Below are 15,000 nucleotides of genomic sequence, written 5' to 3'. Positions count from 1 at the left end.
TTGGAAATGATAGCCTCATCTGTAATTTCCTTGTTGTTAAGACGGGCTTCCGCTTTGCTCCGCTCCTCCTCTCCTCCGCTCTTCCGCTCCGGGCCCTGGAACTCCCGATCCGCGGGACTTCGGTGAATTCCGGGCCAGTTTTTTTGCTCTTCTGCTCTCCTCCCCTCCTCCGCTTCTTCGCTCCCCCGCTTTGGACCCTGGAACTCTTGAACAGGGCCGGGCTTCTGCCCTCCGCCTCTCCTCTGCTCATCCGCTCCAGGCCCTGGCACTCCCTGTGATCCAGTCATTCGCATGTGCGTGCCCGGAGGTCCGGGAGCTCCACTCAAACGTCCGGGGGGGGTAAGGGTAAGGGGTCCTGTCCCTCTCCCCCCCTCCTCGCCGCCTCTGAGAAGAGAAACATCTCCTCCACTCCTCCGCTCCTCCGCTGCGGAACCAGGTATTACCGATCCGCCGGACTCAGGCGAATTGCAGAAAGGGGTTTTGCCGTCCTCCGCTCCTCCGCTCCTCCGTTTCGGGCCCTGGAACTCCCGAACCGCTGGACACAAGCGAATCACGGTCCGGGCTTCTGCTCTCCTCCGCTCCTCACCTCATCCGCTCCAGGCCCTGGTACTCCGTGTCCGCGGGAACCCCCCCCAACCCACAAAAACAAACTCTCACACACACACAAACACACGCACACACACACACACACACACACACACAAACACACACAGACACACCTGAACTCATCATAGCTGTGCTAATAGCATTGGCCGAAACGTTTCCACAACCAAACCAACATTAGCTCATCCACTCATTCACATATGTGTGTGCCCAGAGGTCCGGGAGCTCCAGTCATAAGTCCGGGTGATCTATGTCCGGAGAAGGCTCACATTAGCCGCTCTAAGGGGTCCTGCTGCCCCCCAGCTTCCCGGCCTTTGAGAAGAGACACATAACTCCGCTCTTCCGCTTCTCCGCTATGGGCCCTGGTACTCCCGATCCTCCGAACTCAGGTGAATTGCGTGACGTGCTTCTGCTCTACTATAAGCCCCTACACACTTCGAACACGGCTGTTATCACCCTGTTACTGCATTTCAATGACACCCATTTGCTTTCGATCTCAGTGTCTGCCACCGTACGGAAAAAGCGGGGGGGTGGGGGGTGGGGGGGCATAAGCGCATTCGTGCTGTAAGTAATCAGAAGTTAATAGTGTTAACGGTTTGCGAGAAATTTTTAATGCTAGACAAAAAAAGAAAATTAAAAGGATATAATTAAATAAATAGATAGAAAAATAAAATTAAAAACGAAAAAAAAAAAATTGTGAGGGGAATATAACATGTAATTAAGTTGGCGGTTCACAGGGAATCTCAGACATCAAACTGTTTTTAATTGAACATAAATAGTACACCCAAATATACAAATGTACAAATAAACATAGCAAGGTAGAACTGAATGTCAATGAAACAACCAGGCATGAGGAAGCAACGGACATGAGGACATTTGTTCTGTATGTAATGAGAAGTTAATAGTGTTACAGGTTTGTGAGAAATTTACAGTGCTAGACAAAAAACGAAATTAAAAGGAAATAATTAGATAAATAGATAGACAAATGAAATTAAAACCAAAAAAAAAAAATGCAAGGGGAATACGACATGTAATTAAGTTGGCGATTCACAAGGAATCTCAGACATCAAACTGTATATTTTTTGTTGTTTATATATAAACATATATAAACAAACATATATTGTTTGTTGTTTATTTTTGGGATATATTGAGGAATATTTAATGGAAAGGAGTCACAATCGCTTTTTGACAATGTCGAAGTGTATACGTGGCTATAGAATTTAAAGTTTTCATTAGAAATTATAGCCTCATCTGTAATTTCCTTGTTGTTAAGACGGGCTTAGCTTTGCTCCGCTCCTCCTCTCCTCCGCTCCTCCGCTCTTCCGCTCCGGGCCCTGGAACTCCCGATCCGCGGGACTTCGGTGAATTCCGGGCCAGTTTTTTGCTCTTCTGCTCTCCTCCCCTCCTCCGCTTCTTCGCTCCCCCGCTTTGGACCCTGGAACTCTTGAACAGGGCCGGGCTTCTGCCCTCCGCCTCTCCTCTGCTCATCCGCTCCAGGCCCTGGCACTCCCTGTGATCCAGTCATTCGCATGTGCGTGCCCGGAGGTCCGGGAGCTCCACTCAAACGTCCGGGGGGGATAAGGGTAAGGGGTCCTGCCCCCCCCCCTCGCCGCCTCTGAGAAGAGAAACATCTCCTCCACTCCTCCGCTCATCCGCTGCGGAACCAGGTACTACCGATCCGCCGGACTCAGGCGAATTGCAGAAAGGGGTTTTGCTGTCCTCCGCTCCTCCGCTCCTCCGCTCCTCCGCTCCTCCGCTCCTCCGCTCCTCCGTTTCGGGCCCTGGAACTCCCGAACCGCTGGACACAAGCGAATCACGGTCCGGGCTTCTGCTCTCCTCCGCTCCTCACCTCATCCGCTCCAGGCCCTGGTACTCCGTGTCCGCGGGAACCCCCCCCAACCCACAAAAACAAACTCTCACACACACACAAACACACGCACACACACACACACACACACACACACACACAAACACACAAACACACACAGACACACCTGAACTCATCATCGCTGTGCTGATAGCATTGGCCGAAACGTATCCACAACCAAACCAACATTAGCTCATCCAGTCATTCACATATGTGTGTGCCCAGAGGTCCGGGAGCTCCAGTCATAACTCCGGGTGATCTCTGTCCGGAGTAGGCTCACATTAGCCGGTCTAAGGGGTCCTGCTGCCCCCCAGCTTCCCCGCCTTTGAGAAGAGACACATAACTCCGCTCTTCCGCTTCTCCGCTATGGGCCCTGGTACTCCCGATCCTCCGAACTCAGGTGAATTGCGTGACGTGCTTCTGCTCTCCTATAAGCCCCTACACACTTCGAACACGGCTGTTATCACCCTGTTACTGCATTTCAATGACACCCATTTGCTTTCGATCTCAGTGTCTGCCTCCGTACGGAAAAAGCGGGATGGGTGGGGGGGCATAAGCGCATTCGTGCTGTAAGTAATCAGAAGTTAATAGTGTTAACGGTTTGCGAGAAATTTTTAATGCTAGACAAAAAAAGAAAATTAGAAGGATATAATTAAATAAATAGATAGAAAAATAAAATTAAAAACGAAAAAAAAAAATTGTGAGGGGAATATAACATGTAATTAAGTTGGCGGTTCACAAGGAATCTCAGACATCAAACTGTTTTTAATTGAACATAAATAGTACACCCAAATATACAAATGTACAAATAAACATAGCAAGGTAGAACTGAATGTCAATGAAACAACCAGGGATGAGGAAGCAACGGACATCAGGACATTTGTTCTGTATGTAATGAGAAGTTAATAGTGTTACAGGTTTGTGAGAAATTTACAGTGCGAGACAAAAAAAGAAATTAAAAGGAAGTAATTAAATCAATAGATAGACAAATAAGAAATTAAAACGAAAAAAAAAAAAAAAAATTGCAAGGGGAATGTAACATGTAATCAAGTTGTTTTTTTTGTTTTTTTTTTTTTTTTTACCAAAAAAAAAAGGAACCTCGGACATGGGTAACTATATTTTTTTGTTTTCGGATTTTTCCATAAGTTTTAAGGATTTTTTTTTTTTTTTTTATATTTCAAAATCGTTTATGAAGACATTAAAATTTGGGGAGCATTTTTGCATTCTGTTCTTGTGAATGAAGAACTTGGCCAGGCCTAAAAGAACATTGACACAGAGTTCATCTGTTATGTTGCTTATAAGTAAACAGAATGTTATATCATCTTTTGAGAAGGAAACTGGTGACGATGGAATGAGAAGGAGAAAAAATATATGGTCAGTGGTTTCAATGTTGTCTTCACAAAATGTACAAATATTATCTTCAAAATTAAAGCGTACCCTCGATAATTCCTTAGATGGGTAGATGTCAGTCATAATTTTGAAGTGGGTCTCTTTTGCCTTGGGGGTATGGGTAGAGTCAGATACATAGTTCGCAGCGTGGCAATCGATTCCTCATCAAATTTATTTAAAATATCCTTTTTTTTTTTTTTGACGTCCAGGGAATAAGTTTCCTGTGAAACATTTCCTAATAAAGGAGTTGCCGCGCTTTCTGTCCACAATTGAGATTCCCTGGAGTGATAGTCGGGGTAACTGTGGTTGTACGGTTCGGTGCGTCATTATATTTTTGGTCAGGAATACAAATTGTCGAGGCAGTGCGTTTCGTAACTTTAGCAACTCTAATATGGGAGGCTTGAATCTGTGTGTAGTACAGAACTGCTCATTGTCCAGAGGACTGCCAGTGTCATCCATCAAGTCAATTATCGACCATATACCTTTCTCAAAGCATTCCTTGTAAAACAGAGGTTTGTTGCCATGCAGTACATATCGATTGTTCCAAACTATTATACTGTGTGGTGAGAAATTGTGTACGTATATCATTTTCCAGTATAATAATATTTGTTTATGGAACTCTGAACATTTGACAGGAATCTTGTTGATATCCAAGTCAGAGATAAGCAGAAGACTCAGGCCGCCGACTTTGTTGAATAAGTAGTTTGGAGTACAATACCAGAAAGAACGATGAGGTTTGATCCAGGATTTCAACCAGTTCACCTTCAATGTCCCATTCAAGCAGTCCGACTCTATCACTTTCAGCCCTCCTTCACTTGTTTCTTTCACCATATGTGATTTTTCTTAGATGGTGTGGTCTGTTCCTCCAGATAAAGTTGAAATTGATTTGGTTAACAGATTTTACGAGTTGATTTGGAGCAGCATTGGAATACGCTGGGTATATACATCTGGATAAACACATCCATTTTAGTCAAATATATCCGGCCTAATATTGATAAATCTCTCTGGAGCCATATATTAGAATTAAGCTTTACTTTGATTCAGTTTAGATTCAATGTTCCTGGATTGATTTAACGTTTGGTCCTTGGATAGGAAAATGCTCAAGTATTTTATTTCTGATTTCATAGAAACATCGCTGATTTCCTTTAGTGGCGAGTCATGCAGCGCAAGAAGTTTGCATTTCTTTAAGTTTAATGACAATCCTGAAGCCTTGGAGAATGTTTTGGTTTTTTTCAGCACTTATTGGGACTTGATGTTCATTTTTCAAAACTAAGGTTGTGTCATCTGCCAGCAGGCTAATAACAATTTCTGTCCCCAACATTACTTCTGTCCCACACGTATACACACACACACACACACACACACACACACACACACACCTTAATTCCACTCTTTTATATACGCATGTCTGGAGTTCCGGGAGCTCGTTCTCAACGTTCTGGGGATAATCATAGCTGTGCTGATAGCATTGGCCGAAACGTATCCACAACCAAACCAACATTAGCTCATCCACTCATTCATATATGTGTGTGCCCAGAGGTCCGGGAGCTCCAGTCATAACTCCGGGTGATATCTGTCCGGAGTAGGCTCACATTAGCCGGTCTAAGGGGTCCTGCTGCCCCCCAGCTTCCCCGCCTTTGAGAAGAGACACATAACTCCGCTCTTCCGCTTCTCCGCTATGGGCCCTGGTACTCCCGATCCTCCGAACTCAGGTGAATTGCGTGACGTGCTTCTGCTCTACTATAAGCCCCTACACACTTCGAACACGGCTGTTATCACCCTGTTACTGCATTTCAATGACACCCATTTGCTTTCGATCTCAGTGTCTGCCTCCGTACGGAAAAAGCGGGATGGGTGGGGGGGCATAAGCGCATTCGTGCTGTAAGTAATCAGAAGTTAATAGTGTTAACGGTTTGCGAGAAATTTTTAATGCTAGACAAAAAAAGAAAATTAAAAGGATATAATTAAATAAATAGATAGAAAAATAAAATTAAAAACGAAAAAAAAAAATTGTGAGGGGAATATAACATGTAATTAAGTTGGCGGTTCACAAGGAATCTCAGACATCAAACTGTTTTTAATTGAACATAAATAGTACACCCAAATATACAAATGTACAAATAAACATAGCAAGGTAGAACTGAATGTCAATGAAACAACCAGGGATGAGGAAGCAACGGACATCAGGACATTTGTTCTGTATGTAATGAGAAGTTAATAGTGTTACAGGTTTGTGAGAAATTTACAGTGCGAGACAAAAAAAGAAATTAAAAGGAAGTAATTAAATCAATAGATAGACAAATAAGAAATTAAAACGAAAAAAAAAAAAAAAAATTGCAAGGGGAATGTAACATGTAATCAAGTTGTTTTTTTTGTTTTTTTTTTTTTTTTTACCAAAAAAAAAAGGAACCTCGGACATGGGTAACTATATTTTTTTGTTTTCGGATTTTTCCATAAGTTTTAAGGATTTTTTTTTTTTTTTTTTATATTTCAAAATCGTTTATGAAGACATTAAAATTTGGGGAGCATTTTTGCATTCTGTTCTTGTGAATGAAGAACTTGGCCAGGCCTAAAAGAACATTGACACAGAGTTCATCTGTTATGTTGCTTATAAGTAAACAGAATGTTATATCATCTTTTGAGAAGGAAACTGGTGACGATGGAATGAGAAGGAGAAAAAATATATGGTCAGTGGTTTCAATGTTGTCTTCACAAAATGTACAAATATTATCTTCAAAATTAAAGCGTACCCTCGATAATTCCTTAGATGGGTAGATGTCAGTCATAATTTTGAAGTGGGTCTCTTTTGCCTTGGGGGTATGGGTAGAGTCAGATACATGGTTCGCAGCGTGGCAATCGATTCCTCATCAAATTTATTTAAAATATCCTTTTTTTTTTTTTTGACGTCCAGGGAATAAGTTTCCTGTGAAACATTTCCTAATAAAGGAGTTGCCGCGCTTTCTGTCCACAATTGAGATTCCCTGGAGTGATAGTCGGGGTAACTGTGGTTGTACGGTTCGGTGCGTCATTATATTTTTGGTCAGGAATACAAATTGTCGAGGCAGTGCGTTTCGTAACTTTAGCAACTCTAATATGGGAGGCTTGAATCTGTGTGTAGTACAGAACTGCTCATTGTCCAGAGGACTGCCAGTGTCATCCATCAAGTCAATTATCGACCATATACCTTTCTCAAAGCATTCCTTGTAAAACAGAGGTTTGTTGCCATGCAGTACATATCGATTGTTCCAAACTATTATACTGTGTGGTGAGAAATTGTGTACGTATATCATTTTCCAGTATAATAATATTTGTTTATGGAACTCTGAACATTTGACAGGAATCTTGTTGATATCCAAGTCAGAGATAAGCAGAAGACTCAGGCCGCCGACTTTGTTGAATAAGTAGTTTGGAGTACAATACCAGAAAGAACGATGAGGTTTGATCCAGGATTTCAACCAGTTCACCTTCAATGTCCCATTCAAGCAGTCCGACTCTATCACTTTCAGCCCTCCTTCACTTGTTTCTTTCACCATATGTGATTTTTCTTAGATGGTGTGGTCTGTTCCTCCAGATAAAGTTGAAATTGATTTGGTTAACAGATTTTACGAGTTGATTTGGAGCAGCATTGGAATACGCTGGGTATATACATCTGGATAAACACATCCATTTTAGTCAAATATATCCGGCCTAATATTGATAAATCTCTCTGGAGCCATATATTAGAATTAAGCTTTACTTTGATTCAGTTTAGATTCAATGTTCCTGGATTGATTTAACGTTTGGTCCTTGGATAGGAAAATGCTCAAGTATTTTATTTCTGATTTCATAGAAACATCGCTGATTTCCTTTAGTGGCGAGTCATGCAGCGCAAGAAGTTTGCATTTCTTTAAGTTTAATGACAATCCTGAAGCCTTGGAGAATGTTTTGGTTTTTTTCAGCACTTATTGGGACTTGATGTTCATTTTTCAAAACTAAGGTTGTGTCATCTGCCAGCAGGCTAATAACAATTTCTGTCCCCAACATTACTTCTGTCCCACACGTATACACACACACACACACACACACACACACACACACACCTTAATTCCACTCTTTTATATACGCATGTCTGGAGTTCCGGGAGCTCGTTCTCAACGTTCTGGGGATAATCATAGCTGTGCTGATAGCATTGGCCGAAACGTATCCACAACCAAACCGACATTAGCTCATCCACTCATTCACATATGTGTGTGCCCGGAGGTCCGGGAGCTCCAGTCATAAGTCCGGGTGATCTATGTCCGGAGAAGGCTCACATTAGCCGCTCTAAGGGGTCCTGCTGCCCCCCAGCTTCCCGGCCTTTGAGAAGAGACACATAACTCCGCTCTTCCGCTTCTCCGCTATGGGCCCTGGTACTCCCGATCCTCCGAACTCAGGTGAATTGCGTGACGTGCTTCTGCTCTCCTATAAGCCCCTACACACTTCGAACACGGCTGTTATCACCCTGTTACTGCATTTCAATGACACCCATTTGCTTTCGATCTCAGTGTCTGCCTCCGTACGGAAAAAGCGGGATGGGTGGGGGGGCATAAGCGCATTCGTGGTGTAAGTAATCAGAAGTTAATAGTGTTAACGGTTTGCGAGAAATTTTTAATGCTAGACAAAAAAAGAAAATTAAAAGGATATAATTAAATAAATAGATAGAAAAATAAAATTAAAAACGAAAAAAAAAAATTGTGAGGGGAATATAACATGTAATTAAGTTGGCGGTTCACAAGGAATCTCAGACATCAAACTGTTTTTAATTGAACATAAATAGTACACCCAAATATACAGATGTACAAATAAACATAGCAAGGTAGAACTGAATGTCAATGAAACAACCAGGGATGAGGAAGCAACGGACATCAGGACATTTGTTCTGTATGTAATGAGAAGTTAATAGTGTTACAGGTTTGTGAGAAATTTACAGTGCGAGACAAAAAAAGAAATTAAAAGGAAGTAATTAAATCAATAGATAGACAAATAAGAAATTAAAACGAAAAAAAAAAAAAAAAATTGCAAGGGGAATGTAACATGTAATCAAGTTGTTTTTTTTTTTTTGTTTTTTTTTTTTTACCAAAAAAAAAAGGAACCTCGGACATGGGTAACTATATTTTTTAGTTTTTGGATTTTTCCATAAGTTTTAAGGATTTTTTTTTTTTTTTTTTTATATTTCAAAATCGTTTATGAAGACATTAAAATTTGGGGAGCATTTTTGCATTCTGTTCTTGTGAATGAAGAACTTGGCCAGGCCTAAAAGAACATTGACACAGAGTTCATCTGTTATGTTGCTTATAAGTAAACAGAATGTTATATCATCTTTTGAGAAGGAAACTGGTGACGATGGAATGAGAAGGAGAAAAAATATATGGTCAGTGGTTTCAATGTTGTCTTCACAAAATGTACAAATATTATCTTCAAAATTAAAGCGTACCCTCGATAATTCCTTAGATGGGTAGATGTCAGTCATAATTTTGAAGTGGGTCTCTTTTGCCTTGGGGGTATGGGTAGAGTCAGATACATGGTTCGCAGCGTGGCAATCGATTCCTCATCAAATTTATTTAAAATATCCTTTTTTTTTTTTTTGACGTCCAGGGAATAAGTTTCCTGTGAAACATTTCCTAATAAAGGAGTTGCCGCGCTTTCTGTCCACAATTGAGATTCCCTGGAGTGATAGTCGGGGTAACTGTGGTTGTACGGTTCGGTGCGTCATTATATTTTTGGTCAGGAATACAAATTGTCGAGGCAGTGCGTTTCGTAACTTTGGCAACTCTAATATGGGAGGCTTGAATCTGTGTGTAGTACAGAACTGCTCATTGTCCAGAGGACTGCCAGTGTCATCCATCAAGTCAATTATCGACCATATACCTTTCTCAAAGCATTCCTTGTAAAACAGAGGTTTGTTGCCATGCAGTACATATCGATTGTTCCAAACTATTATACTGTGTGGTGAGAAATTGTGTACGTATATCATTTTCCAGTATAATAATATTTGTTTATGGAACTCTGAACATTTGACAGGAATCTTGTTGATATCCAAGTCAGAGATAAGCAGAAGACTCAGGCCGCCGACTTTGTTGAATAAGTAGTTTGGAGTACAATACCAGAAAGAACGATGAGGTTTGATCCAGGATTTCAACCAGTTCACCTTCAATGTCCCATTCAAGCAGTCCGACTCTATCACTTTCAGCCCTCCTTCACTTGTTTCTTTCACCATATGTGATTTTTCTTAGATGGTGTGGTCTGTTCCTCCAGATAAAGTTGAAATTGATTTGGTTAACAGATTTTACGAGTTGATTTGGAGCAGCATTGGAATACGCTGGGTATATACATCTGGATAAACACATCCATTTTAGTCAAATATATCCGGCCTAATATTGATAAATCTCTCTGGAGCCATATATTAGAATTAAGCTTTACTTTGATTCAGTTTAGATTCAATGTTCCTGGATTGATTTAACGTTTGGTCCTTGGATAGGAAAATGCTCAAGTATTTTATTTCTGATTTCATGGAAACATCGCTGATTTCCTTTAGTGGCGAGTCATGCAGCGCAAGAAGTTTGCATTTCTTTAAGTTTAATGACAATCCTGAAGCCTTGGAGAATGTTTTGGTTGTTTTCAGCACTTATTGGGACTTGATGTTCATTTTTCAAAACTAAGGTTGTGTCATCTGCCAGCAGGCTAATAACAATTTCTGTCCCCAACATTACTTCTGTCCCACACGTATACACACACACACACACACACACACACACACACACACACACACACACCTTAATTCCACTCTTTTATATACGCATGTCTGGAGTTCCGGGAGCTCGTTCTCAACGTTCTGGGGATAATCATAGCTGTGCTGATAGCATTGGCCGAAACGTATCCACAACCAAACCAACATTAGCTCATCCACTCATTCACATATGTGTGTGCCCAGAGGTCCGGGAGCTCCAGTCATAAGTCCGGGTGATCTATGTCCGGAGAAGACTCACATTAGCCGGTCTAAGGGGTCCTGCTGCCCCCCAGTTTCCCCGCCTTTGAGAAGAGACACATAACTCCGCTCTTCCGCTTCTCCGCTATGGGCCCTGGTACTCCCGATCCTCCGAACTCAGGTGAATTGCGTGACGTGCTTCTGCTCTCCTATAAGCCCCTACACACTTCGAACACGGCTGTTATCACCCTGTTACTGCATTTCAATGACACCCATTTGCTTTCGATCTCAGTGTCTGCCTCCGTACGGAAAAAGCGGGATGGGTGGGGGGGCATAAGCGCATTCGTGGTGTAAGTAATCAGAAGTTAATAGTGTTAACGGTTTGCGAGAAATTTTTAATGCTAGACAAAAAAAGAAAATTAGAAGGATATAATTAAATAAATAGATAGAAAAATAAAATTAAAAACGAAAAAAAAAAATTGTGAGGGGAATATAACATGTAATTAAGTTGGCGGTTCACAAGGAATCTCAGACATCAAACTGTTTTTAATTGAACATAAATAGTACACCCAAATATACAAATGTACAAATAAACATAGCAAGGTAGAACTGAATGTCAATGAAACAACCAGGGATGAGGAAGCAACGGACATCAGGACATTTGTTCTGTATGTAATGAGAAGTTAATAGTGTTACAGGTTTGTGAGAAATTTACAGTGCGAGACAAAAAAAGAAATTAAAAGGAAGTAATTAAATCAATAGATAGACAAATAAGAAATTAAAACGAAAAAAAAAAAAAAAATTGCAAGGGGAATGTAACATGTAATCAAGTTGTTTTTTTTTTTTTGTTTTTTTTTTTTTACCAAAAAAAAAAGGAACCTCGGACATGGGTAACTATATTTTTTTGTTTTCGGATTTTTCCATAAGTTTTAAGGATTTTTTTTTTTTTTTTTTATATTTCAAAATCGTTTATGAAGACATTAAAATTTGGGGAGCATTTTTGCATTCTGTTCTTGTGAATGAAGAACTTGGCCAGGCCTAAAAGAACATTGACACAGAGTTCATCTGTTATGTTGCTTATAAGTAAACAGAATGTTATATCATCTTTTGAGAAGGAAACTGGTGACGATGGAATGAGAAGGAGAAAAAATATATGGTCAGTGGTTTCAATGTTGTCTTCACAAAATGTACAAATATTATCTTCAAAATTAAAGCGTACCCTCGATAATTCCTTAGATGGGTAGATGTCAGTCATAATTTTGAAGTGGGTCTCTTTTGCCTTGGGGGTATGGGTAGAGTCAGATACATGGTTCGCAGCGTGGCAATCGATTCCTCATCAAATTTATTTAAAATATCCTTTTTTTTTTTTTTGACGTCCAGGGAATAAGTTTCCTGTGAAACATTTCCTAATAAAGGAGTTGCCGCGCTTTCTGTCCACAATTGAGATTCCCTGGAGTGATAGTCGGGGTAACTGTGGTTGTACGGTTCGGTGCGTCATTATATTTTTGGTCAGGAATACAAATTGTCGAGGCAGTGCGTTTCGTAACTTTAGCAACTCTAATATGGGAGGCTTGAATCTGTGTGTAGTACAGAACTGCTCATTGTCCAGAGGACTGCCAGTGTCATCCATCAAGTCAATTATCGACCATATACCTTTCTCAAAGCATTCCTTGTAAAACAGAGGTTTGTTGCCATGCAGTACATATCGATTGTTCCAAACTATTATACTGTGTGGTGAGAAATTGTGTACGTATATCATTTTCCAGTATAATAATATTTGTTTATGGAACTCTGAACATTTGACAGGAATCTTGTTGATATCCAAGTCAGAGATAAGCAGAAGACTCAGGCCGCCGACTTTGTTGAATAAGTAGTTTGGAGTACAATACCAGAAAGAACGATGAGGTTTGATCCAGGATTTCAACCAGTTCACCTTCAATGTCCCATTCAAGCAGTCCGACTCTATCACTTTCAGCCCTCCTTCACTTGTTTCTTTCACCATATGTGATTTTTCTTAGATGGTGTGGTCTGTTCCTCCAGATAAAGTTGAAATTGATTTGGTTAACAGATTTTACGAGTTGATTTGGAGCAGCATTGGAATACGCTGGGTATATACATCTGGATAAACACATCCATTTTAGTCAAATATATCCGGCCTAATATTGATAAATCTCTCTGGAGCCATATATTAGAATTAAGCTTTACTTTGATTCAGTTTAGATTCAATGTTCCTGGATTGATTTAACGTTTGGTCCTTGGATAGGAAAATGCTCAAGTATTTTATTTCTGATTTCATGGAAACATCGCTGATTTCCTTTAGTGGCGAGTCATGCAGCGCAAGAAGTTTGCATTTCTTTAAGTTTAATGACAATCCTGAAGCCTTGGAGAATGTTTTGGTTGTTTTCGGCACTTATTGGGACTTGATGTTCATTTTTCAAAACTAAGGTTGTGTCATCTGCCAGCAGGCTAATAACAATTTCAGTCCCCAGCACGTCTAACTTTTGGATATCGTTGCTCTTTTCAACATAAACGGCTAGCATTTCGGTAGCAATTATAAATAAATAGGGTGAGATGGGGCAACCTTGGGGGATTCCCACATCAACATGGAAGCTCGGAGTGGTGCCGCTTGGCAGGGTGACACAGCTATGAATATTCTCATAGAGCCCACGGATCACATTCCTGAATATTTAACCAAATCCAAAATGTTCGAGCGTTGCTATGATAAATGGATGTTCGACCGAGTCAAAGGCTTTAGAAAAGTCCAAGAAGGATATGCGGCCATTATCTTCAATGCGATACGCCTCTAAACCCATCGCTCGCCCCGACTCGGGGAATCCTAGAGCCTACTTGCACCCCCGCCCTAACTTAACTCCCTCACTCGTGGAGCTCCCTGAGCTCCACACATCCCGGAGCATCACGCCGACTCATTCACATTTGAATGATTGTCTTTATTTTATGTCCGCTAGATAGAGGCATCCGCACATGCGCATCAGTGGAGCTTCAGGCCGGCTGAGGCATGGACTGAAAATCATAAAGACATGTGTGATGAGCTAAAAGGAAGATAAGCATATTTTTATAATAAATGTAAGAAAGAGAGGGTAATGCAGCCTCAGGGCGGCACTGGCCCGTGTCTCTCCAAGCCTGCCTTTGGGGGGGGGGGGGGCACGGAGCAGTGTCTCCCTGTGCCGGTCCCAAGCCCGGATAAATGCAGAGGGTTGCGTCAGGAGGGGCATCCGGCGTAAAACGTTTGCCAAAACCAAACATGCGAGTCAACCATAACTATACCATACCGGATGGGTCGCGGACCGGGTTAACAACGACCGCCATTGGTACTGATGACCTACAGGGTACTAATGGAAATCGGGCTACTGTGGGTCGAAGAACAAGAAGAAGAAGAAGAGGAGGAGTGCGTGTTCGGAAGCAGAGAGAGAGGAGGAAAGGAAAGAGCCTGGGACTGAGAGTAGGGACTTTGAATATTGGGACTATGACAGGAAAAGGTAGAGAGTTGATGGACACGATGCAGAGAAGGAAGCTGGATATACTGTGTGTCCAGGAGACCAGGTGGAAGGGTAGTAAGGCTAGAAGCTTAGGAGCAGGCTTTAAGTTATACTATTATGGTGCTGACAAGAAGAGAAATGGAGTAGGAGTCATCTTGAAGGAGGAGTTCGTAAGGAACGTCCTAGAGGTGAAAAGAATGTCAGATAGACTTATGAGTCTGAAATTGGAAATTGAAGGTGTGATGCTCAGTGTTGTTAGTGGCTATGCGCCACAGGTGGGATGTGAACCTGAAGAGAAGGAGAAGTTCTGGAATGAGTTGGATGAAGTGATGCAGAATATTCCCAGAAATGAGAGAGTGGTAATTGGTGCAGACTTCAATGGACATGTTGGTGAAGGCAATAGAGGGGATGAAGAAGTGATGGGCAGATATGGTATCCAGGATAGGAATGCAGAGGGACAGATGGTGGTAGATTTTGCAAAAGGGATGGAAATGGGTGTAGTGAATACCTTTTTCCAGAAAAAACAGGAACATAGGGTAACTTATAAGAGCGGAGGTAGGAGCACGCAGGTAGACTACATCTTGTATAGACGAGGTAACCTGAAAGAGATCGGTGACTGCAAAGTAGTTGTAGGTGGGCGTGTAGCCAGACAGCATAGGATGGCGGTTTGTGCGACGACTCTGGTGACAAGGTAGATGACG

The sequence above is a fragment of the Fistularia commersonii genome, unplaced genomic scaffold (assembly GCF_037954325.1).
Source record: "Fistularia commersonii isolate RoL2024-O1a breed Wild unplaced genomic scaffold, RoL_Fcom_v1.0 HiC_scaffold_96, whole genome shotgun sequence".
NCBI classification, from domain to species: Eukaryota; Metazoa; Chordata; class Actinopteri; order Syngnathiformes; family Fistulariidae; genus Fistularia; species Fistularia commersonii.
The sequence above is the reverse complement of the archived record's forward strand: the minus strand, read 5'-3'. Positions refer to the sequence as shown.